General features: G+C 40.2%; 50 non-coding genes across 50 annotated transcripts; all 50 read right to left on the bottom strand.

Moving 5' to 3' along the window:
• Window positions 1-183: 183 nt before the first annotated feature.
• Trnar-ccu (transfer RNA arginine (anticodon CCU)) lies at window positions 184-256 on the bottom strand. The gene has a single exon. It is a non-coding gene; the product is annotated as a tRNA-Arg (tRNA).
• A 407-nt stretch (window positions 257-663) lies between these two features.
• Trnar-ccu (transfer RNA arginine (anticodon CCU)) lies at window positions 664-736 on the bottom strand. The gene has a single exon. It is a non-coding gene; the product is annotated as a tRNA-Arg (tRNA).
• A 247-nt stretch (window positions 737-983) lies between these two features.
• Trnar-ccu (transfer RNA arginine (anticodon CCU)) lies at window positions 984-1,056 on the bottom strand. The gene has a single exon. It is a non-coding gene; the product is annotated as a tRNA-Arg (tRNA).
• An 87-nt stretch (window positions 1,057-1,143) lies between these two features.
• On the bottom strand, window positions 1,144-1,216 carry Trnar-ccu (transfer RNA arginine (anticodon CCU)). Its single transcript has one exon. It is a non-coding gene; the product is annotated as a tRNA-Arg (tRNA).
• Window positions 1,217-1,611: 395 nt separating this feature from the next.
• Window positions 1,612-1,684, bottom strand: Trnar-ccu (transfer RNA arginine (anticodon CCU)). Its single transcript has one exon. It is a non-coding gene; the product is annotated as a tRNA-Arg (tRNA).
• A 555-nt stretch (window positions 1,685-2,239) lies between these two features.
• Trnar-ccu (transfer RNA arginine (anticodon CCU)) lies at window positions 2,240-2,312 on the bottom strand. The gene has a single exon. It is a non-coding gene; the product is annotated as a tRNA-Arg (tRNA).
• Window positions 2,313-2,399: 87 nt separating this feature from the next.
• Window positions 2,400-2,472, bottom strand: Trnar-ccu (transfer RNA arginine (anticodon CCU)). Its single transcript has one exon. It is a non-coding gene; the product is annotated as a tRNA-Arg (tRNA).
• An 87-nt stretch (window positions 2,473-2,559) lies between these two features.
• Trnar-ccu (transfer RNA arginine (anticodon CCU)) lies at window positions 2,560-2,632 on the bottom strand. The gene has a single exon. It is a non-coding gene; the product is annotated as a tRNA-Arg (tRNA).
• Window positions 2,633-2,719: 87 nt separating this feature from the next.
• Trnar-ccu (transfer RNA arginine (anticodon CCU)) lies at window positions 2,720-2,792 on the bottom strand. The gene has a single exon. It is a non-coding gene; the product is annotated as a tRNA-Arg (tRNA).
• A 715-nt stretch (window positions 2,793-3,507) lies between these two features.
• Trnar-ccu (transfer RNA arginine (anticodon CCU)) lies at window positions 3,508-3,580 on the bottom strand. Its single transcript has one exon. It is a non-coding gene; the product is annotated as a tRNA-Arg (tRNA).
• Window positions 3,581-3,667: 87 nt separating this feature from the next.
• On the bottom strand, window positions 3,668-3,740 carry Trnar-ccu (transfer RNA arginine (anticodon CCU)). Its single transcript has one exon. It is a non-coding gene; the product is annotated as a tRNA-Arg (tRNA).
• A 247-nt stretch (window positions 3,741-3,987) lies between these two features.
• Trnar-ccu (transfer RNA arginine (anticodon CCU)) lies at window positions 3,988-4,060 on the bottom strand. Its single transcript has one exon. It is a non-coding gene; the product is annotated as a tRNA-Arg (tRNA).
• A 247-nt stretch (window positions 4,061-4,307) lies between these two features.
• On the bottom strand, window positions 4,308-4,380 carry Trnar-ccu (transfer RNA arginine (anticodon CCU)). The gene has a single exon. It is a non-coding gene; the product is annotated as a tRNA-Arg (tRNA).
• An 87-nt stretch (window positions 4,381-4,467) lies between these two features.
• Trnar-ccu (transfer RNA arginine (anticodon CCU)) lies at window positions 4,468-4,540 on the bottom strand. The gene has a single exon. It is a non-coding gene; the product is annotated as a tRNA-Arg (tRNA).
• Window positions 4,541-4,935: 395 nt separating this feature from the next.
• On the bottom strand, window positions 4,936-5,008 carry Trnar-ccu (transfer RNA arginine (anticodon CCU)). The gene has a single exon. It is a non-coding gene; the product is annotated as a tRNA-Arg (tRNA).
• Window positions 5,009-5,415: 407 nt separating this feature from the next.
• Trnar-ccu (transfer RNA arginine (anticodon CCU)) lies at window positions 5,416-5,488 on the bottom strand. Its single transcript has one exon. It is a non-coding gene; the product is annotated as a tRNA-Arg (tRNA).
• An 87-nt stretch (window positions 5,489-5,575) lies between these two features.
• Trnar-ccu (transfer RNA arginine (anticodon CCU)) lies at window positions 5,576-5,648 on the bottom strand. The gene has a single exon. It is a non-coding gene; the product is annotated as a tRNA-Arg (tRNA).
• An 87-nt stretch (window positions 5,649-5,735) lies between these two features.
• Trnar-ccu (transfer RNA arginine (anticodon CCU)) lies at window positions 5,736-5,808 on the bottom strand. The gene has a single exon. It is a non-coding gene; the product is annotated as a tRNA-Arg (tRNA).
• A 395-nt stretch (window positions 5,809-6,203) lies between these two features.
• On the bottom strand, window positions 6,204-6,276 carry Trnar-ccu (transfer RNA arginine (anticodon CCU)). The gene has a single exon. It is a non-coding gene; the product is annotated as a tRNA-Arg (tRNA).
• An 87-nt stretch (window positions 6,277-6,363) lies between these two features.
• Trnar-ccu (transfer RNA arginine (anticodon CCU)) lies at window positions 6,364-6,436 on the bottom strand. Its single transcript has one exon. It is a non-coding gene; the product is annotated as a tRNA-Arg (tRNA).
• An 87-nt stretch (window positions 6,437-6,523) lies between these two features.
• On the bottom strand, window positions 6,524-6,596 carry Trnar-ccu (transfer RNA arginine (anticodon CCU)). The gene has a single exon. It is a non-coding gene; the product is annotated as a tRNA-Arg (tRNA).
• Window positions 6,597-6,683: 87 nt separating this feature from the next.
• Trnar-ccu (transfer RNA arginine (anticodon CCU)) lies at window positions 6,684-6,756 on the bottom strand. The gene has a single exon. It is a non-coding gene; the product is annotated as a tRNA-Arg (tRNA).
• An 87-nt stretch (window positions 6,757-6,843) lies between these two features.
• Trnar-ccu (transfer RNA arginine (anticodon CCU)) lies at window positions 6,844-6,916 on the bottom strand. Its single transcript has one exon. It is a non-coding gene; the product is annotated as a tRNA-Arg (tRNA).
• A 247-nt stretch (window positions 6,917-7,163) lies between these two features.
• Window positions 7,164-7,236, bottom strand: Trnar-ccu (transfer RNA arginine (anticodon CCU)). The gene has a single exon. It is a non-coding gene; the product is annotated as a tRNA-Arg (tRNA).
• An 875-nt stretch (window positions 7,237-8,111) lies between these two features.
• On the bottom strand, window positions 8,112-8,184 carry Trnar-ccu (transfer RNA arginine (anticodon CCU)). Its single transcript has one exon. It is a non-coding gene; the product is annotated as a tRNA-Arg (tRNA).
• An 87-nt stretch (window positions 8,185-8,271) lies between these two features.
• Window positions 8,272-8,344, bottom strand: Trnar-ccu (transfer RNA arginine (anticodon CCU)). Its single transcript has one exon. It is a non-coding gene; the product is annotated as a tRNA-Arg (tRNA).
• Window positions 8,345-8,591: 247 nt separating this feature from the next.
• Window positions 8,592-8,664, bottom strand: Trnar-ccu (transfer RNA arginine (anticodon CCU)). The gene has a single exon. It is a non-coding gene; the product is annotated as a tRNA-Arg (tRNA).
• Window positions 8,665-8,751: 87 nt separating this feature from the next.
• Trnar-ccu (transfer RNA arginine (anticodon CCU)) lies at window positions 8,752-8,824 on the bottom strand. Its single transcript has one exon. It is a non-coding gene; the product is annotated as a tRNA-Arg (tRNA).
• Window positions 8,825-9,071: 247 nt separating this feature from the next.
• Trnar-ccu (transfer RNA arginine (anticodon CCU)) lies at window positions 9,072-9,144 on the bottom strand. The gene has a single exon. It is a non-coding gene; the product is annotated as a tRNA-Arg (tRNA).
• Window positions 9,145-9,551: 407 nt separating this feature from the next.
• On the bottom strand, window positions 9,552-9,624 carry Trnar-ccu (transfer RNA arginine (anticodon CCU)). Its single transcript has one exon. It is a non-coding gene; the product is annotated as a tRNA-Arg (tRNA).
• Window positions 9,625-9,711: 87 nt separating this feature from the next.
• On the bottom strand, window positions 9,712-9,784 carry Trnar-ccu (transfer RNA arginine (anticodon CCU)). The gene has a single exon. It is a non-coding gene; the product is annotated as a tRNA-Arg (tRNA).
• Window positions 9,785-10,021: 237 nt separating this feature from the next.
• Window positions 10,022-10,094, bottom strand: Trnar-ccu (transfer RNA arginine (anticodon CCU)). The gene has a single exon. It is a non-coding gene; the product is annotated as a tRNA-Arg (tRNA).
• A 400-nt stretch (window positions 10,095-10,494) lies between these two features.
• Window positions 10,495-10,567, bottom strand: Trnar-ccu (transfer RNA arginine (anticodon CCU)). Its single transcript has one exon. It is a non-coding gene; the product is annotated as a tRNA-Arg (tRNA).
• A 247-nt stretch (window positions 10,568-10,814) lies between these two features.
• Trnar-ccu (transfer RNA arginine (anticodon CCU)) lies at window positions 10,815-10,887 on the bottom strand. Its single transcript has one exon. It is a non-coding gene; the product is annotated as a tRNA-Arg (tRNA).
• A 238-nt stretch (window positions 10,888-11,125) lies between these two features.
• Trnar-ccu (transfer RNA arginine (anticodon CCU)) lies at window positions 11,126-11,198 on the bottom strand. The gene has a single exon. It is a non-coding gene; the product is annotated as a tRNA-Arg (tRNA).
• An 87-nt stretch (window positions 11,199-11,285) lies between these two features.
• Window positions 11,286-11,358, bottom strand: Trnar-ccu (transfer RNA arginine (anticodon CCU)). Its single transcript has one exon. It is a non-coding gene; the product is annotated as a tRNA-Arg (tRNA).
• Window positions 11,359-11,445: 87 nt separating this feature from the next.
• Window positions 11,446-11,518, bottom strand: Trnar-ccu (transfer RNA arginine (anticodon CCU)). The gene has a single exon. It is a non-coding gene; the product is annotated as a tRNA-Arg (tRNA).
• Window positions 11,519-12,085: 567 nt separating this feature from the next.
• On the bottom strand, window positions 12,086-12,158 carry Trnar-ccu (transfer RNA arginine (anticodon CCU)). Its single transcript has one exon. It is a non-coding gene; the product is annotated as a tRNA-Arg (tRNA).
• Window positions 12,159-12,245: 87 nt separating this feature from the next.
• Trnar-ccu (transfer RNA arginine (anticodon CCU)) lies at window positions 12,246-12,318 on the bottom strand. The gene has a single exon. It is a non-coding gene; the product is annotated as a tRNA-Arg (tRNA).
• A 91-nt stretch (window positions 12,319-12,409) lies between these two features.
• Window positions 12,410-12,482, bottom strand: Trnar-ccu (transfer RNA arginine (anticodon CCU)). The gene has a single exon. It is a non-coding gene; the product is annotated as a tRNA-Arg (tRNA).
• A 407-nt stretch (window positions 12,483-12,889) lies between these two features.
• Window positions 12,890-12,962, bottom strand: Trnar-ccu (transfer RNA arginine (anticodon CCU)). The gene has a single exon. It is a non-coding gene; the product is annotated as a tRNA-Arg (tRNA).
• A 567-nt stretch (window positions 12,963-13,529) lies between these two features.
• On the bottom strand, window positions 13,530-13,602 carry Trnar-ccu (transfer RNA arginine (anticodon CCU)). The gene has a single exon. It is a non-coding gene; the product is annotated as a tRNA-Arg (tRNA).
• Window positions 13,603-13,689: 87 nt separating this feature from the next.
• Trnar-ccu (transfer RNA arginine (anticodon CCU)) lies at window positions 13,690-13,762 on the bottom strand. The gene has a single exon. It is a non-coding gene; the product is annotated as a tRNA-Arg (tRNA).
• A 570-nt stretch (window positions 13,763-14,332) lies between these two features.
• Window positions 14,333-14,405, bottom strand: Trnar-ccu (transfer RNA arginine (anticodon CCU)). The gene has a single exon. It is a non-coding gene; the product is annotated as a tRNA-Arg (tRNA).
• Window positions 14,406-14,963: 558 nt separating this feature from the next.
• On the bottom strand, window positions 14,964-15,036 carry Trnar-ccu (transfer RNA arginine (anticodon CCU)). The gene has a single exon. It is a non-coding gene; the product is annotated as a tRNA-Arg (tRNA).
• Window positions 15,037-15,123: 87 nt separating this feature from the next.
• Trnar-ccu (transfer RNA arginine (anticodon CCU)) lies at window positions 15,124-15,196 on the bottom strand. Its single transcript has one exon. It is a non-coding gene; the product is annotated as a tRNA-Arg (tRNA).
• A 238-nt stretch (window positions 15,197-15,434) lies between these two features.
• Trnar-ccu (transfer RNA arginine (anticodon CCU)) lies at window positions 15,435-15,507 on the bottom strand. The gene has a single exon. It is a non-coding gene; the product is annotated as a tRNA-Arg (tRNA).
• Window positions 15,508-15,594: 87 nt separating this feature from the next.
• Window positions 15,595-15,667, bottom strand: Trnar-ccu (transfer RNA arginine (anticodon CCU)). The gene has a single exon. It is a non-coding gene; the product is annotated as a tRNA-Arg (tRNA).
• A 247-nt stretch (window positions 15,668-15,914) lies between these two features.
• Window positions 15,915-15,987, bottom strand: Trnar-ccu (transfer RNA arginine (anticodon CCU)). The gene has a single exon. It is a non-coding gene; the product is annotated as a tRNA-Arg (tRNA).
• A 407-nt stretch (window positions 15,988-16,394) lies between these two features.
• Window positions 16,395-16,467, bottom strand: Trnar-ccu (transfer RNA arginine (anticodon CCU)). The gene has a single exon. It is a non-coding gene; the product is annotated as a tRNA-Arg (tRNA).
• Between the last annotated feature and the right edge of the window lie 165 nt (window positions 16,468-16,632).

The following is a 16,632-nucleotide window of genomic DNA, read 5'->3' as shown; positions in this document are numbered from 1 at the left end:
TAAAACATTTAACTCTTCATTTCTACCCTGGGCGGGAGTTGAACCCGCAATCCTCGGTTTAGGAGACCGATGAATTATCCATTAGGCCACGAGGGATGCAGGCCAGCCGTTTCACTGATATTGAACCAAAAGATATGAAAGATATTTTGATTATAAAATTTAAAACTTTAAATTTGTCCTTTGTACCCTCGGCGGGAGTCGAACCCGCAATATCCGGTTTAGGAGACCGATGCCATATCCATTAGGCCACGAGGGCTGCATGTCAGCCATTTCACTGATTTTGAACAAAAAGATATGAAAGATATTTTGATTATAAAATTTAAAACTTTAAATTAGTCATTCGTATCCTCGGCGAGAGTTGAACCCGCAATACCCGGTTTAGGAGACCGACGCCTTATCCATTAGGCCACGAGATCTTCAGGGTAGCCACTTCACTGATATTGAAGAATAAGATATGAAAGATATTTTGATTATAAAATTTAAAACTTTAAATTTGCCACGTCTACCCTGGGCGGGAGCCGAACCCTCAATCAACAGTTTAGGAGACCGATGCCTTATCCATTAGGCCACGAGGGCTTCAATTTAGCCACTTCACTGATATTAAAGAATAAGATATGAAATAAATTCTGATTATAAAATTTAAAACTTCAAATTTGCCATTTTTACCCTCGGCGGGAGTCGAACCCGCAATCCCCGGTTTAGGAGACCGATGCCTTATCCATTAGGCCACGAGGGTTACAGGCCGGCTACTTCACTGATACTGAAGAATAAGATATGAAATATATTTTGATTATAAAATTTAAAACATCGAATTTGTCATTTATACCCTCGGCGGGAGTTGAACCCGCAATCCCCGGTTAAGGAGACCGATGCCTTATCCATTAGGCCACGAGGGATGCAGGCCAGCCGTTTCACTGATATTGAACAAAAAGACATGAAAGATATTTTGATTCTAAAATTTAAAACTTTAAATTTGTCCTTTGTACCCTCGGCGGGAGTTGAACCCGCAATCACCGGTTTAGGAGACCGATGCCTTATCCATTAGGCCACGAGGGTTACAGGCCAGCCACTTCACTGATATTGAACAAAAAGATATAAAAGATATCATGATTATAAAATTTAAAACTTTAAATTTGTCATTTGTACCCTCGGCGGGAGTCGAACCCGCAATCCCCGGTTTAGGAGACCGATGCCTTATCCATTAGGCCACGAGGGCTTCAAGTTAACCACTTCACTGATATTGAACAATAAGATATGAAAGATATTTTTAAAACATTAAACTCTTCATTTCCACCCTGGGCGGTAGTCGAACACACAATCCGCGGCTTAGGAGACCGATGCCTTAACCATTAAGCTACAAGGACTTCAGGTTAGACACTTCACTGGTATTGAAGAAGAAGATATGAAAGATATTTTGATTATAAAATTTAAAACTTTAAATTTGCCACTTCTACCCTGGGCCGGACTCGAACCCGCAATCCCCGGTTTAGGCTACCGATGCCTTATCTATTAGGATACCAGGGCTTCAAGTAAGCCACTTCACTGATATTGAAGAATAAGATATGAAATATATTTTGATTATAAAATTTAAAACATTGAATATGTCATTTATACCCTCGGCGGGAGTGGAACCCGCAATATCCGGTTTAGGAGACCGATGCCATATCCATTAGGCCACGAGGGCTGCAGGCCAGCCATTTCACTGATATTGAACAAAAAGATATGAAAGATATTTTTATTATAAAATTTAAAACTTTAAATTAGTCATTCGTATCCTCAGCGAGAGTTGAACCCGCAATCCCCGGTTTAGGAGACCGATGCCTTATCCATTAGGCCACGAGGGCTTCAAGTTAACCACTTCACTGATATTGAACAATAAGATATGAAAGATATTTTTAAAACATTAAACTCTTCATTTCCACCCTGGGCGGTAGTCGAACACACAATCCGCGGCTTAGGAGACCGATGCCTTATCCAATTGGCCACGAGATCTTCAGGGTAGCCACTTCACTGATATTGAAGAATAAGATATAAAAGATATTTTGATTATAAAATTTAAAACTTTAAATTTGCCACGTCTACCCTGGGAAGGAGCCGAACCCGCAATCAACAGTTTAGGAGACCGATGCCTTACCCATTAGGCCACGAGGGCTTCAGGTTAGCCACTTCACTGATATTAAAGAATAAGATATGAAATAAATTCTGATTATAAAATTTAAAACTTCAAATTTGCCATTTTTACCCTCGGCGGGAGTCGAACCCGCAATCCCCGGTTTAGGAGACCGATGCCTTATCCATTAGGCCACGAGGGTTACAGGCCGGCTACTTCACTGATAGTGAAGAATAAGATATGAAATATATTTTGATTATAAAATTTAAAACATCGAATTTGTCATTTATACCCTCGGCGGGATTTGAACCCGCAATCCCCGGTTTAGGAGACCGATGCCTTATCCATTAGGCCACGAGGGTTACAGGCCGGCTACTTCACTGATACTGAGGAATAAGATATGAAATATATTTTGATTATAAAATTTAAAACATCGAATTTTTCATTTATACCCTCGGCGGGAGTTGAACCCGCAATCACCGGTTTAGGAGACCGATGCCTTATCCATTAGGCCACGAGGGTTACAGGCCAGCCACTTCACTGATATTGAACAAAAAGATATAAAAGATATCATGATTATAAAATTTAAAACTTTAAATTTGTCATTTGTACCCTCGGCGGGAGTCGAACCCGCAATCCCCGGTTTAGGAGACCGATGCCTTATCCATTAGGCCACGAGGGCTTCAAGTTAGCCACTTCACTGATATTGAACAATAAGATATGAAAGATATTTTTAAAACATTAAACTCTTCATTTCTACCCTGGGCGGTAGTCGAACACACAATCCGCGGCTTAGGAGACCGATGCCTTAACCATTAAGCTACAAGGACTTCAGGTTAGACACTTCACTGGTATTGAAGAAGAAGATATGAAAGATATTTTGATTATAAAATTTAAAACTTTAAATTTGCCACTTCTACCCTGGGCCGGACTCGAACCCGCAATCCCCGGTTTAGGCGACCGATGCCTTATCTATTAGGATACCAGGGCTTCAAGTAAGCCACTTCACTGATATTGAAGAATAAGATATGAAAGATATTTTGATTATAAAATTTAAAACTTTAAATTTGCCACGTCTACCCTGGGCGGGAGCCGAACCCGCAATCCCCGGTTTAGGAGACCGATGCCTTATCCATTAGGCCACGAGGGTTACAGGCCAGCCGTTTCACTGATATTGAACAAAAAGATATGAAAGATATTTTGATTATAAAATTTAAAACTTTAAATTTGTCCTTTGTACCCTCGGCGGGAGTTGAACCCGCAATCACCTTTTTAGGAGACCGATGCCTTATCCATTAGGCCACGAGGGATGCAGGACAGCCGTTTCACTGATATTGAACAAAAAGATATGAAAGATATTTTGATTATAAAATTTAAAACTTTAAATTTGTCCTTTGTACCCTCGGCGGGAGTTGAACCCGCAATCCTCGGTTTAGGAGACCGATGCCTTATCCATTAGGCCACGAGGGATGCAGGCCAGCCGTTTCACTGATATTGAACCAAAAGATATGAAAGATATTTTGATTATAAAATTTAAAACTTTAAATTTGTCCTTTGTACCCTCGGCGGGAGTCGAACCCGCAATATCCGGTTTAGGAGACCGATGCCATATCCATTAGGCCACTAGGGCTGCATGTCAGCCATTTCACTGATATTGAACAAAAAGATATGAAAGATATTTTGATTATAAAATTTAAAACTTTAAATTTGCCACGTCTACCCTGGGCGGGAGCCGAACCCTCAATCAACAGTTTAGGAGACCGATGCCTTATCCATTAGGCCACGAGGGCTTCAATTTAGCCACTTCACTGATATTAAAGAATAAGATATGAAATAAATTCTGATTATAAAATTTAAAACTTCAAATTTGCCATTTTTACCCTCGGCGGGAGTCGAACCCGCAATCCCCGGTTTAGGAGACCGATGTCTTATCCATTAGGCCACGAGGGTTACAGGCCGGCTACTTCACTGATACTGAAGAATAAGATATGAAATATATTTTGATTATAAAATTTAAAACATCGAATTTGTCATTTATACCCTCGGCGGGAGTTGAACCCGCAATCCCCGGTTAAGGATACCGATGCCTTATCCATTAGGCCACGAGGGATGCAGGCCAGCCGTTTCACTGATATTGAACAAAAAGACATGAAAGATATTTTGATTCTAAAATTTAAAACTTTAAATTTGTCCTTTGTACCCTCGGCGGGAGTTGAACCCGCAATCACCGGTTTAGGAGACCGATGCCTTATCCATTAGGCCACGAGGGTTACAGGCCAGCCACTTCACTGATATTGAACAAAAAGATATAAAAGATATCATGATTATAAAATTTAAAACTTTAAATATGTCATTTGTACCCTCGGCGGGAGTCGAACCCGCAATCCCCGGTTTAGGAGACCGATGCCTTATCCATTAGGCCACGAGGGCTTCAAGTTAGTCACTTCACTGATATTGAACAATAAGATATGAAAGATATTTTTAAAACATTAAACTCTTCATTTCCACCCTGGGCGGTAGTCGAACACACAATCCGCGGCTTAGGAGACCGATGCCTTAACCATTAAGCTACAAGGACTTCAGGTTAGACACTTCACTGGTATTGAAGAAGAAGATATGAAAGATATTTTGATTATAAAATTTAAAACTTTAAATTTGCCACTTCTACCCTGGGCCGGACTCGAACCCGCAATCCCCGGTTTAGGCTACCGATGCCTTATCTATTAGGATACCAGGGCTTCAAGTAAGCCACTTCACTGATATTGAAGAATAAGATATGAAATATATTTTGATTATAAAATTTAAAACATTGAATATGTCATTTATACCCTCGGCGGGAGTGGAACCCGCAATATCCGGTTTAGGAGACCGATGCCATATCCATTAGGCCACGAGGGCTGCAGGCCAGCCATTTCACTGATATTGAACAAAAAGATATGAAAGATATTTTTATTATAAAATTTAAAACTTTAAATTAGTCATTCGTATCCTCAGCGAGAGTTGAACCCGCAATCCCCGGTTTAGGAGACCGATGCCTTATCCATTAGGCCACGAGATCTTCAGGGTAGCCACTTCACTGATATTGAAGAATAAGATATAAAAGATATTTTGATTATAAAATTTAAAACTTTAAATTTGCCACGTCTACCCTGGGAAGGAGCCGAACCCGCAATCAACAGTTTAGGAGACCGATGCCTTACCCATTAGGCCACGAGGGCTTCAGGTTAGACACTTCACTGATATTAAAGAATAAGATATGAAATAAATTCTGATTATAAAATTTAAAACTTCAAAATTGCCATTTTTACCCTCGGCGGGAGTCGAACCCGCAATCCCCGGTTTAGGAGACCGATGCCTTATCCATTAGGCCACGAGGGTTACAGGCCGGCTACTTCACTGATAGTGAAGAATAAGATATGAAATATATTTTGATTATAAAATTTAAAACATCGAATTTGTCATTTATACCCTCGGCGGGATTTGAACCCGCAATCACCGGTTTAGGAGACCGATGCCTTATCCATTAGGCCACGAGGGTTACAGGCCAGCCACTTCACTGATATTGAACAAAAAGATATAAAAGATATCATGATTATAAAATTTAAAACTTTAAATTTGTCATTTGTACCCTCGGCGGGAGTCGAACCCGCAATCCCCGGTTTAGGAGACCGATGCCTTATCCATTAGGCCACGAGGGCTTCAAGTTAGCCACTTCACTGATATTGAACAATAAGATATGAAAGATATTTTTAAAACATTAAACTCTTCATTTCTACCCTGGGCGGTAGTCGAACACACAATCCGCGGCTTAGGAGACCGATGCCTTAACCATTATGCTACAAGGACTTCAGATTAGACACTTCACTGGTATTGAAGAAGAAGATATGAAAGATATTTTGATTATAAAATTTAAAACTTTAAATTTGCCACTTCTACCCTGGGCCGGACTGGAACCCGCAATCCCCGGTTTAGGCGACCGATGCCTTATCTATTAGGATACCAGGGCTTCAAGCAAGCCACTTCACTGATATTGAAGAATAAGATATGAAATATATTTTGATTATAAAATTTAAAACATTGAATATGTCATTTATACCCTCAGCGGGAGTGGAACCCGCAATATCCGGTTTAGGAGACCGATGCCATATCCATTAGGCCACGAGGGCTGCAGGCCAGCCATTTCACTGATATTGAACAAAAAGATATGAAAGATATTTTTATTATAAAATTTAAAACTTTAAATTTGTCCTTTGTACCCTCGGCGGGAGTTGAACCCGCAATCACCGGTTTAGGAGACCGATGCCTTATCCATTAGGCCACGAGGGATGCAGGCCAGCCGTTTCACTGATATTGAACAAAAAGATATGAAAGATATTTTGATTATAATATTTAAAACTTTAAATTTGTCCTTTGTACCCTCGGCGGGAGTTGAACCCGCAAACACCGGTTTAGGAGACCGATGCCTTATCCATTAGGCCACGAGGGCTTCTGGTTAGCCACTTCACTGATATAGAAGAATAAGATAGGAAATATATTTTGATTATAAAATTTAAAACATTGAATTTGTCATTTATACCCTCGGCGGGAGTCGAACCCGCAATCCCCGGTTTAGGAGACCGATGCCTTATCCATTAGGCCACGAGGGTTACAGGCCGGCCACTTCACTGATATTGAACAAAAAGATATAAAAGATATCATGATTATAAAATTTAAAACTTTAAATTTGTCATTTGTACCCTCGGCGGGAGTCGAACCCGCAATCCCCGGTTTAGGAGACCGATGCCTTATCCATTAGGCCACGAGGGTTACAAGCCGGCTACTTCACTGATATTGAAGAATAAGATATGAAATATATTTTGATTATAAAATTTAAAACATCGAATTTGTCATTTATACCCTCGGCGGGAGTTGAACCCGCAATCCCCGGTTTAGGACACCGATGCCTTATCCATTAGGCCGCGAGGGATGCAGGCCAGCCGTTTCACTGATATTGAACAAAAAGATATGAAAGATATTTTGATTATAAAATTTAAAACTTTAAATTTGTCCTTTGTACCCTCGGCGGGAGTTGAACCCGCAATCACCGGTTTAGGAGACCGATGCCTTATCCATTAGGCCACGAGGGCTTCAAGTTAGCCACTTCACTGATATTGAACAATAAGATATGAAAGATATTTTTAAAACATTAAACTCTTCATTTCTACCCTGGGCGGTAGTCGAACACACAATCCGCGGCTTAGGAGACCGATGCCTTAACCATTAAGCTACAAGGACTTCAGGTTAGACACTTCACTGGTATTGAAGAAGAAGATATGAAAGATATTTTGATTATAAAATTTAAAACTTTAAATTTGCCACTTCTACCCTGGGCCGGACTCGAACCCGCAATCCCCGGTTTAGGCGACCGATGCCTTATCTATTAGGATACCAGGGCTTCAAGTAAGCCACTTCACTGATATTGAAGAATAAGATATGAAATATATTTTGATTATAAAATTTAAAACATTGAATATGTCATTTATACTCTCGGAGGGTGTCGAACCCGCAATATCCGGTTTAGGAGACCGATGCCATATCCATTAGGCCACGAGGGCTTCAGGTTAGCCACTTCGCTGATATTGAAGAATAAGATATAAAAGATATTTTGATTATAAAATTTAAAACTTTAAATTAGTCATTCGTATCCTCAGCGAGAGTTGAACCCGCAATCCCCGGTTTAGGAGACCGATGCCTTATCCATTAGGCAACGAGATCTTCAGGGTAGCCACTTCGCTGATATTGAAGAATAAGATATAAAAGATATTTTGATTATAAAATTTAAAACTTTATATTTGCCACGTCTACCCTGGGAAGGAGTCGAACCCGCAATCAACAGTTTAGGAGACCGATGCCTTACACATTAGGCCACGAGGGCTTCAGGTTAGCCACTTCACTGATATTAAAGAATAAGATATGAAATAAATTCTGATTATAAAATTTAAAACTTCAAATTTGCCATTTTTACCCTCGGCAGGAGTCGAACCCGCAATCCCCGGTTTAGGAGACCGATGCCTTATCCATTAGGCCACGAGGGTTACAGGCCGGCTACTTCACTGATACTGAAGAATAAGATATGAAATATATTTTGATTATAAAATTTAAAACATCGAATTTGTCATTTATACCCTCGGCGGGATTTGAACCCGCAATCCCCGGTTAAGGAGACCGATGCCTTATCCATTAGGCCACGAGGGATGCAGGCCAGCCGTTTCACTGATATTGAACAAAAAGATATGAAAGATATTTTGATTATAATATTTAAAACTTTAAATTTGTCCTTTGTACCCACGGCGGGAGTTGAACCCGCAATCCCCGGTTTAGGAGACCGATGCCTTATCCATTAGGCCACGAGGGATGCAGGCCAGCCGTTTCACTGATATTGAACAAAAAGATATGAAAGATATTTTGATTATAAAATTTAAAACTGTAAATTTGTCCTTTGTATCCTCGGCGGGAGTTGAACCCGCAATCACCGGTTTAGGAGACCGATGCCTTATCCATTAGGCCACGAGGGCTTCTGGTTAGCCACTTCACTGATATAGAAGAATAAGATAGGAAATATATTTTGATTATAAAATTTAAAACATTGAATTTGTCATTTATACCCTCGGCGGGAGTCGAACCCGCAATCCCCGGTTTAGGAGACCGATGCCTTATCCATTAGGCCACGAGGGTTACAAGCCGGCTACTTCACTGATATTGAAGAATAAGATATGAAATATATTTTGATTATAAAATTTAAAACATCGAATTTGTCATTTATACCCTCGGCGGGAGTTGAACCCGCAATCCCCGGTTTAGGACACCGATGCCTTATCCATTAGGCCACGAGGGATGCAGGCCAGCCGTTTCACTGATATTGAACAAAAAGATATGAAAGATATTTTGATTATAAAATTTAAAACTTTAAATTTGTCCTTTGTACCCACGGCGGGAGTTGAACCCGCAATCACCGGTTTAGGAGACCGATGCCTTATCCATTAGGCCACGAGGGCTTCAAGCTAGCCACTTCACTGATATTGAAGAATAAGATATGAAAGATATTTTGATTATAAAGTTTAAAACTTTAAATTTGCCACTATTACCCTGGGTGGGAGCCGAACCCGCAATCCCCAGTTTAGGTGACCGATGCCTTATCCATTAGGCCACGAGGGCTTCTGGTTATCCACTTCACTGATATAGAAGAATAAGATAGGAAATATATTCTGATTATAAAATTTAAAACTTCAAATTTGCCATTTTTACCCTCGGCGGGAGTCGAACCCGCAATCCCCGGTTTAGGAGACCGATGCCTTATCTATTAGGATACGAGGGCTTCTGGTTAGCCACTTCACTGATATAGAAGAATAAGATAGGAAATATATTTTGATTATAAAATTTAAAACATTGAATTTGTCATTTATACCCTCGGCGGGAGTCGAACCCGCAATCCCCGGTTTAGGAGACCGATGCCTTATCCATTAGGCCACGAGGGTTACAGGCCGGCCACTTCACTGATATTGAACAAAAAGATATAAAAGATATCATGATTATAAAATTTAAAACTTTAAATTTGTCATTTGTACCCTCGGCGGGAGTCGAACCCGCAATCCCCGGTTTAGGAGACCGATGCCTTATCCATTAGGCCACGAGGGCTTCAAGATAGCCACTGCACTGATATTGAACAATAAGATATGAAAGATATTTTAAAAAATTAAACTCTTCATTTCTACACTGGTCGGGAGTCGAACACACAATCCCCGGCTTAGGAGACCGATGCCTTAACCATTAAGCTACAAGGACTTCAGGTTAGCCACTTCACTGATATTGAAGAATAAGATATGAAATATATTTTGATTATAAAATTTAAAAAAACATCGAATTTGTCATTTATACCCTCGGCGGGAGTCGAACCCGCAATCCCCGGTTTAGGAGACCGATGCCTTATCCATTAGGCCACGAGGGCTGCAGGCCAGAAGTTTCACTGATATTGAACAAAAAGATATGAAAGATATTTTGATTATAAAATTTAAAACTTTAAATTTGTACCCTCGGCGGGAGTTGAACCCGCAATCCAAAGTTTAGGAGACCGATGCCTTAGCCATTAGGCCACGAGGGCTTCAGGCTAGCCACTTCACTGATATTGAAGAATAAGATATGAAAGATATTTTGATTATAAAATTTAAAACTTTAAATTTGCCACTTCTACCCTGGGCGGGAGCCGAACCCGCAATCCCCGGTTTAGGAGACCGATGCCTTATCAATTAGGCCACGAGGGTTACAAGCCGGCTACTTCACTGATATTGAAGAATAAGATATGAAATATATTTTGATTATAAAATTTAAAACTTTAAATTTGTCCTTTGTACCCTCGGCGGGAGTTGAACCCGCAATCACCGGTTTAGGAGACCGATGCCTTATCCATTAGGCCACGAGGGCTTTAAGCTAGCCACTTCACTGATATTGAAGATTAAGATATGAAAGATATTTTGATTATAAAGTTTAAAACTTTAAATTTGCTACTATTACCCTGGGTGGGAGCCGAACCCGCAATCCCCGGTTTAGGAGACCGATGCCTTATCTATTAGGATACGAGGGCTTCTGGTTAGCTACTTCACTGATATAGAAGAAGAAGATAGGAAATATATTTTGATTATAAAATTTAAAACATTGAATTTGTCATTTATACCCTCGGCGGGAGTCGAACCCGCAATCCCCGGTTTAGGAGACCGATGCCTTATCCATTAGGCCACGAGGGTTACAGGCCGGCAACTTCACTGATATTGAACAAAAAGATATGAAAGATATATTTAAAAAATTAAACTCTTCATTTCTACACTCGGCGGGAGTCGAACATACAATCCCCGGCTTAGGAGACCGATGCTTTAACCATTAAGCTACAAGGACTTCAGGTTAGCCATTTCACTGATATTGAAGAATAAGATATGAAATATATTTTGATTATAAAATTTAAAAAAACATCGAATTTGTCATTTATACCCTCGGCGGGAGTCGAACCCGCAATCCCCGGTTTAGGAGACCGATGCCTTATCCATTAGGCCACGAGGGCTGCAGGCCAGAAGTTTCACTGATATTGAACAAAAAGATATGAAAGATATTTTGATTATAAAATTTAAAACTTTAAATTTGTTATTTGTACCCTCGGCGGGAGTTGAACCCGCAATCCCCGGTTTAGGAGACCGATGCCTTATCCATTAGGCCACGAGGGTTACAGGCCGGGCACTTCACGGATATTGAACAAAAAGATATAAAAGATATCATGATTATAAAATTTAAAATTTTAAATTTGTCATTTGTACCCTCGGCTGGAGTCGAACCCGCAATCCCCGGTTTAGGAGACCGATGCCTTATCCATTAGGCCACGAGGGTTACAAGCCGGCTACTTCACTGATATTGAAGAATAAGATATGAAATATATTTTGATTATAAAGTTTAAAACTTTAAATTTGCCACTATTACCCTGGGTGGGAGCCGAACCCGCAATCCCCAGTTTAGGTGACCGATGCCTTATCCATTAGGCCACGAGGGCTTCAGGTTAGCCACTTCACTGATATTAAAAAATAAGATATGAAATATATTCTGATTATAAAATTTAAAACTTCAAATTTGCCATTTTTACCCTCGGCGGGAGTCGAACCCACAATCACAGGTTTAGGAGACCGATGCCTTATCTATTAGGATACGAGGGCTTCTGGTTAGCCATTTCACTGATATAGAAGAATAAGATAGGAAATATATTCTGATTATAAAATTTAAAACTTCAAATTTGCCATTTTTACCCTCGGCGGGAGTCGAACCCGCAATCCCCGGTTTAGGAGACCGATGCCTTATCTATTAGGATACGAGGGCTTCTGGTTAGCCACTTCACTGATATAGAAGAATAAGATAGGAAATATATTTTGATTATAAAATTTAAAACATTGAATTTGTCATTTATACCCTCGGCGGGAGTCGAACCCGCAATCCCCGGTTTAGGAGACCGATGCATTATCCATTAGGCCACGAGGGTTACAGGCCGGCCACTTCACTGATATTGAACAAAAAGATATAAAAGATATCATGATTATAAAATTTAAAACTTTAAATTTGTCATTTGTACCCTCGGCGGGAGTCGAACCCGCAATCCCCGGTTTAGGAGACCGATGCCTTAACCATTAAGCTACAAGGACTTCAGGTTAGGCACTTCACTGATATTGAAGAATAAGATATGAAATATATTTTGATTATAAAATTTAAAAAAAACATCGAATTTGTCATTTATACCCTCGGCGGGAGTCGAACCCGCAATCCCCGGTTTAGGAGACCGATGCCTTATCCATTAGGCCACGAGGGCTGCAGGCCAGAAGTTTCACTGATATTGAACAAAAAGATATGAAAGATATTTTGATTATAAAATTTAAAACTTTAAATTTGTTATTTGTACCCTCGGCGGGAGTTGAACCCGCAATCCAAAGTTTAGGAGACCGATGCCTTAGCCATTAGGCCACGAGGGCTTCAGGCTAGCCACTTCACTGATATTGAAGAATAAGATATGAAAGATATTTTGATTATAAAATTTAAATCTTTAAATTTGCCACTTCTACCCTGGGCGGGAGCTGAACCCGCAATCCCCGGTTTAGGAGACCGATGCCTTATCCATTAGGCCACGAGGGTTACAAGCCGGCTACTTCACTGATATTGAAGAATAAGATATGAAATATATTTTGATTATAAAATTTAAAACTTTAAATTTGTCCTTTGTACCCTCGGCGGGAGTTGAACCCGCAATCACCGGTTTAGGAGACCGATGCCTTATCCATTAGGCCACGAGGGCTTCAAGCTAGCCACTTCACTGATATTGAAGAATAAGATATGAAAGATATTTTGATTATAAAGTTTAAAACTTTAAATTTGCCACTATTACCCTGGGTGGGAGCTGAACCCGCAATCCCCAGTTTCGGTGACCGATGCCTTATCCATTAGGCCACGAGGGCTTCAGGTTAGCCACTTCACTGATATTAAAGAATAAGATATGAAATATATTCTGATTATAAAATTTAAAACTTCAAATTTGCCATTTTTACCCTCGGCGGGAGTCGAACCCACAATCCCCGGTTTAGGAGACCGATGCCTTATCTATTAGGATACGAGGGCTTCTGGTTAGCCACTTCACTGATATAGAAGAATAAGATAGGAAATATATTCTGATTATAAAATTTAAAACTTCAAATTTGCCATTTTTACCCTCGGCGGGAGTCGAACCCGCAATCCCCGGTTTAGGAGACCGATGCCTTATCTATTAGGATACGAGGGCTTCTGGTTAGCCACTTCACTGATATAGAAGAATAAGATAGGAAATATATTTTGATTATAAAATTTAAAACATTGAATTTGTCATTTATACCCTCGGCGGGAGTCGAACCCGCAATCCCCGGTTTAGGACACCGATGCCTTATCCATTAGGCCACGAGGGTTACAGGCCGGCCACTTCACTGATATTGAACAAAAAGATATAAAAGATATCATGATTATAAAATTTAAAACTTTAAATTTGTCATTTGTACCCTCGGCGGGAGTCGAACCCGCAATCCCCGGTTTAGGAGACCGATGCCTTAACCATTAAGCTACAAGGACTTCAGGTTAGGCACTTCACTGATATTGAAGAATAAGATATGAAATATATTTTGATTATAAAATTTGAAAAAACATCGAATTTGTCATTTATACCCTGAGCGGGAGTCGAACCCGCAATCCCCGGTTTAGGAGACCGATGCCTTATCCATTAGGCCACGAGGGCTGCAGGCCAGAAGTTTCACTGATATTGAACAAAAAGATATGAAAGATATTTTGACTATAAAATTTAAAACTTTAAATTTGTTATTTGTACCCTCGGCGGGAGTTGAACCCGCAATCCAAAGTTTAGGAGACCGATGCCTTAGCCATTAGGCCACGAGGGCTTCAGGCTAGCCACTTCACTGATATTGAAGAATAAGATATGAAAGATATTTTGATTATAAAATTTAAAACTTTAAATTTGCCACTTCTACCCTGGGCGGGAGCTGAACCCGCAATCCCCGGTTTAGGAGACCGATGCCTTATCCATTAGGCCACGAGGGTTACAAGCCGGCTACTTCACTGATATTGAAGAATAAGATATGAAATATATTTTGATTATAAAATTTAAAACTTTAAATTTGTCCTTTGTACCCTCGGCGGGAGTTGAACCCGCAATCACCGGTTTAGGAGACCGATGCCTTATCCATTAGGCCACGAGGGCTTCAAGCTAGCCACTTCACTGATATTGAAGATTAAGATATGAAAGATATTTTGATTATAAAGTTTAAAACTTTAAATTTGCCACTATTACCCTGGGTGGGAGCCGAACCCGCAATCCCCGGTTTAGGAGACCGATGCCTTATCTATTAGGATACGAGGGCTTCTGGTTAGCCACTTCACTGATATAGAAGAAGAAGATAGGAAATATATTTTGATTATAAAATTTAAAACATTGAATTTGTCATTTATACCCTCGGCGTTAGTCGAACCCGCAATCCCCGGTTTAGGAGACCGATGCCTTATCCATTAGGCCACGAGGGTTACAGGCCGGCAGCTTCACTGATATTGAACAAAAAGATATGAAAGATATATTTAAAAAATTAAACTCTTCATTTCTACAGTGGGCGGGAGTCGAACATACAATCCCCGGCTTAGGAGACCGATGCTTTAACCATTAAGCTACAAGGACTTCAGGTTAGCCACTTCACTGATATTGAAGAATAAGATATGAAATATATTTTGATTATAAAATTTAAAAAAACATCGAATTTGTCATTTATACACTCGGCGGGAGTCGAACCCGCAATCCCCGGTTTAGGAGACCGATGCCTTATCCATTGGGCCACGAGGGTTACAGGCCGGCAACTTCACTGATATTGAACAAAAAGATATAAAAGATATCATGATTATAAAATTTAAAACTTTAAATTTGTCATTTGTACCCTCGGCGGAAGTTGAACCCGCAATCCCCGGTTTAGGAGACCGATGCCTTATCCATTAGGCCACGAGGGCTTCAAGATAGCCACTGCACTGATATTGAACAATAAGATATGAAAGATATTTTTAAAAAATTAAACTCCTCATTTCTACACTGGGCGGGAGTCGAACACACAATCCCCGTCTTAGGAGACCGATGCCTTAACCATTAAGCTACAAGGACTTCAGGTTAGCCACTTCACTGATATTGAAGAATAAGATATGAAATATATTTTGATTATAAAATTTAAAAAAACATCGAATTTGTCATTTATACCCTCGGCGGAAGTCGAACCCGCAATCCCCGGTTTAGGAGACCGATGCCTTATCCATTAGGCCACGAGGGCTGCAGGCCAGACGTTTCACTGATATTGAACAAAAAGATATGAATGATATTTTGATTATAAAATTTAAAACTTTAAATTTGTTATTTGTACCCTCGGCGGGAGTTGAACCCGCAATCCCCAGTTTAGGAGACCGATGCCTTATCCATTAGGCCACGAGGGCTTCAGGCTAGCCACTTCACTGATATTGAAGAATAAGATATGAAAGATATTTTGATTATAAAATTTAAAACTTTAAATTTGCCACTTCTACCCTGGGCGGGAGCCGAACCCGCAATCCCCGGTTTAGGAGACCGATGCCTTATCCATTAGGCCACGAGGGTTACAAGCCGGCTACTTCACTGATATTGAAGAATAAGATATGAAATATATTTTGATTATAAAATTTAAAACTTTAAATTTGTCCTTTGTACCATCGGCGGGAGTTGAACCCGCAATCACCGGTTTAGGAGACCGATGCCTTATCCATTAGGCCACGAGGGCTTCAAGCTAGCCACTTCACTGATATTGAAGAATAAGATATGAAAGATATTTTGATTATAAAGTTTAAAACTTTAAATTTGCCACTATTACCCTGGGTGGGAGCCGAACCCGCAATCCCCAGTTTAGGCGACCGATGCCTTATCCATTAGGCCACGAGGGCTTCAGGTTAGCCACTTCACTGATGTTAAAGAATAAGATATGAAATATATTCTGATTATAAAATTTAAAACTTCAAATTTGCCATTTTTACCCTCGGCGGGAGTCGAACCCGCAATCCCCGGTTTAGGAGACCGATGTCTTATCTATTAGGATACGAGGGCTTCTGGTTAGCCACTTCACTGATATAGAAGAATAAGATAGGAAATATATTTTGATTATAAAATTTAAAACATTGAATTTGTCATTTATACCCTCGGCGGGAGTCGAACCCGCAATCCCCGGTTTAGGAGACCGATGCCTTATCCATTAGTCCACGAGGGTTACAGGCCGGCAACTTTACTGATATTGAACAAAAAGATATAAAAGATATCATGATTATAAAATTTAAAACTTTAAATTTGTCATTTGTACCCTCGGCGGGAGTCGAACCCGCAATCCCCGGTTTAGGAGACCGATGCCTTATCCATTAGGTCACGAGGCCTTCAA

Source organism: Argiope bruennichi, chromosome 10 (assembly GCF_947563725.1).
Source record: "Argiope bruennichi chromosome 10, qqArgBrue1.1, whole genome shotgun sequence".
NCBI lineage: Eukaryota > Metazoa > Arthropoda > Arachnida > Araneae > Araneidae > Argiope > Argiope bruennichi.
Note: the sequence above shows the minus strand (reverse complement) of the source record. Positions and strands in the feature narration are given on the sequence as shown.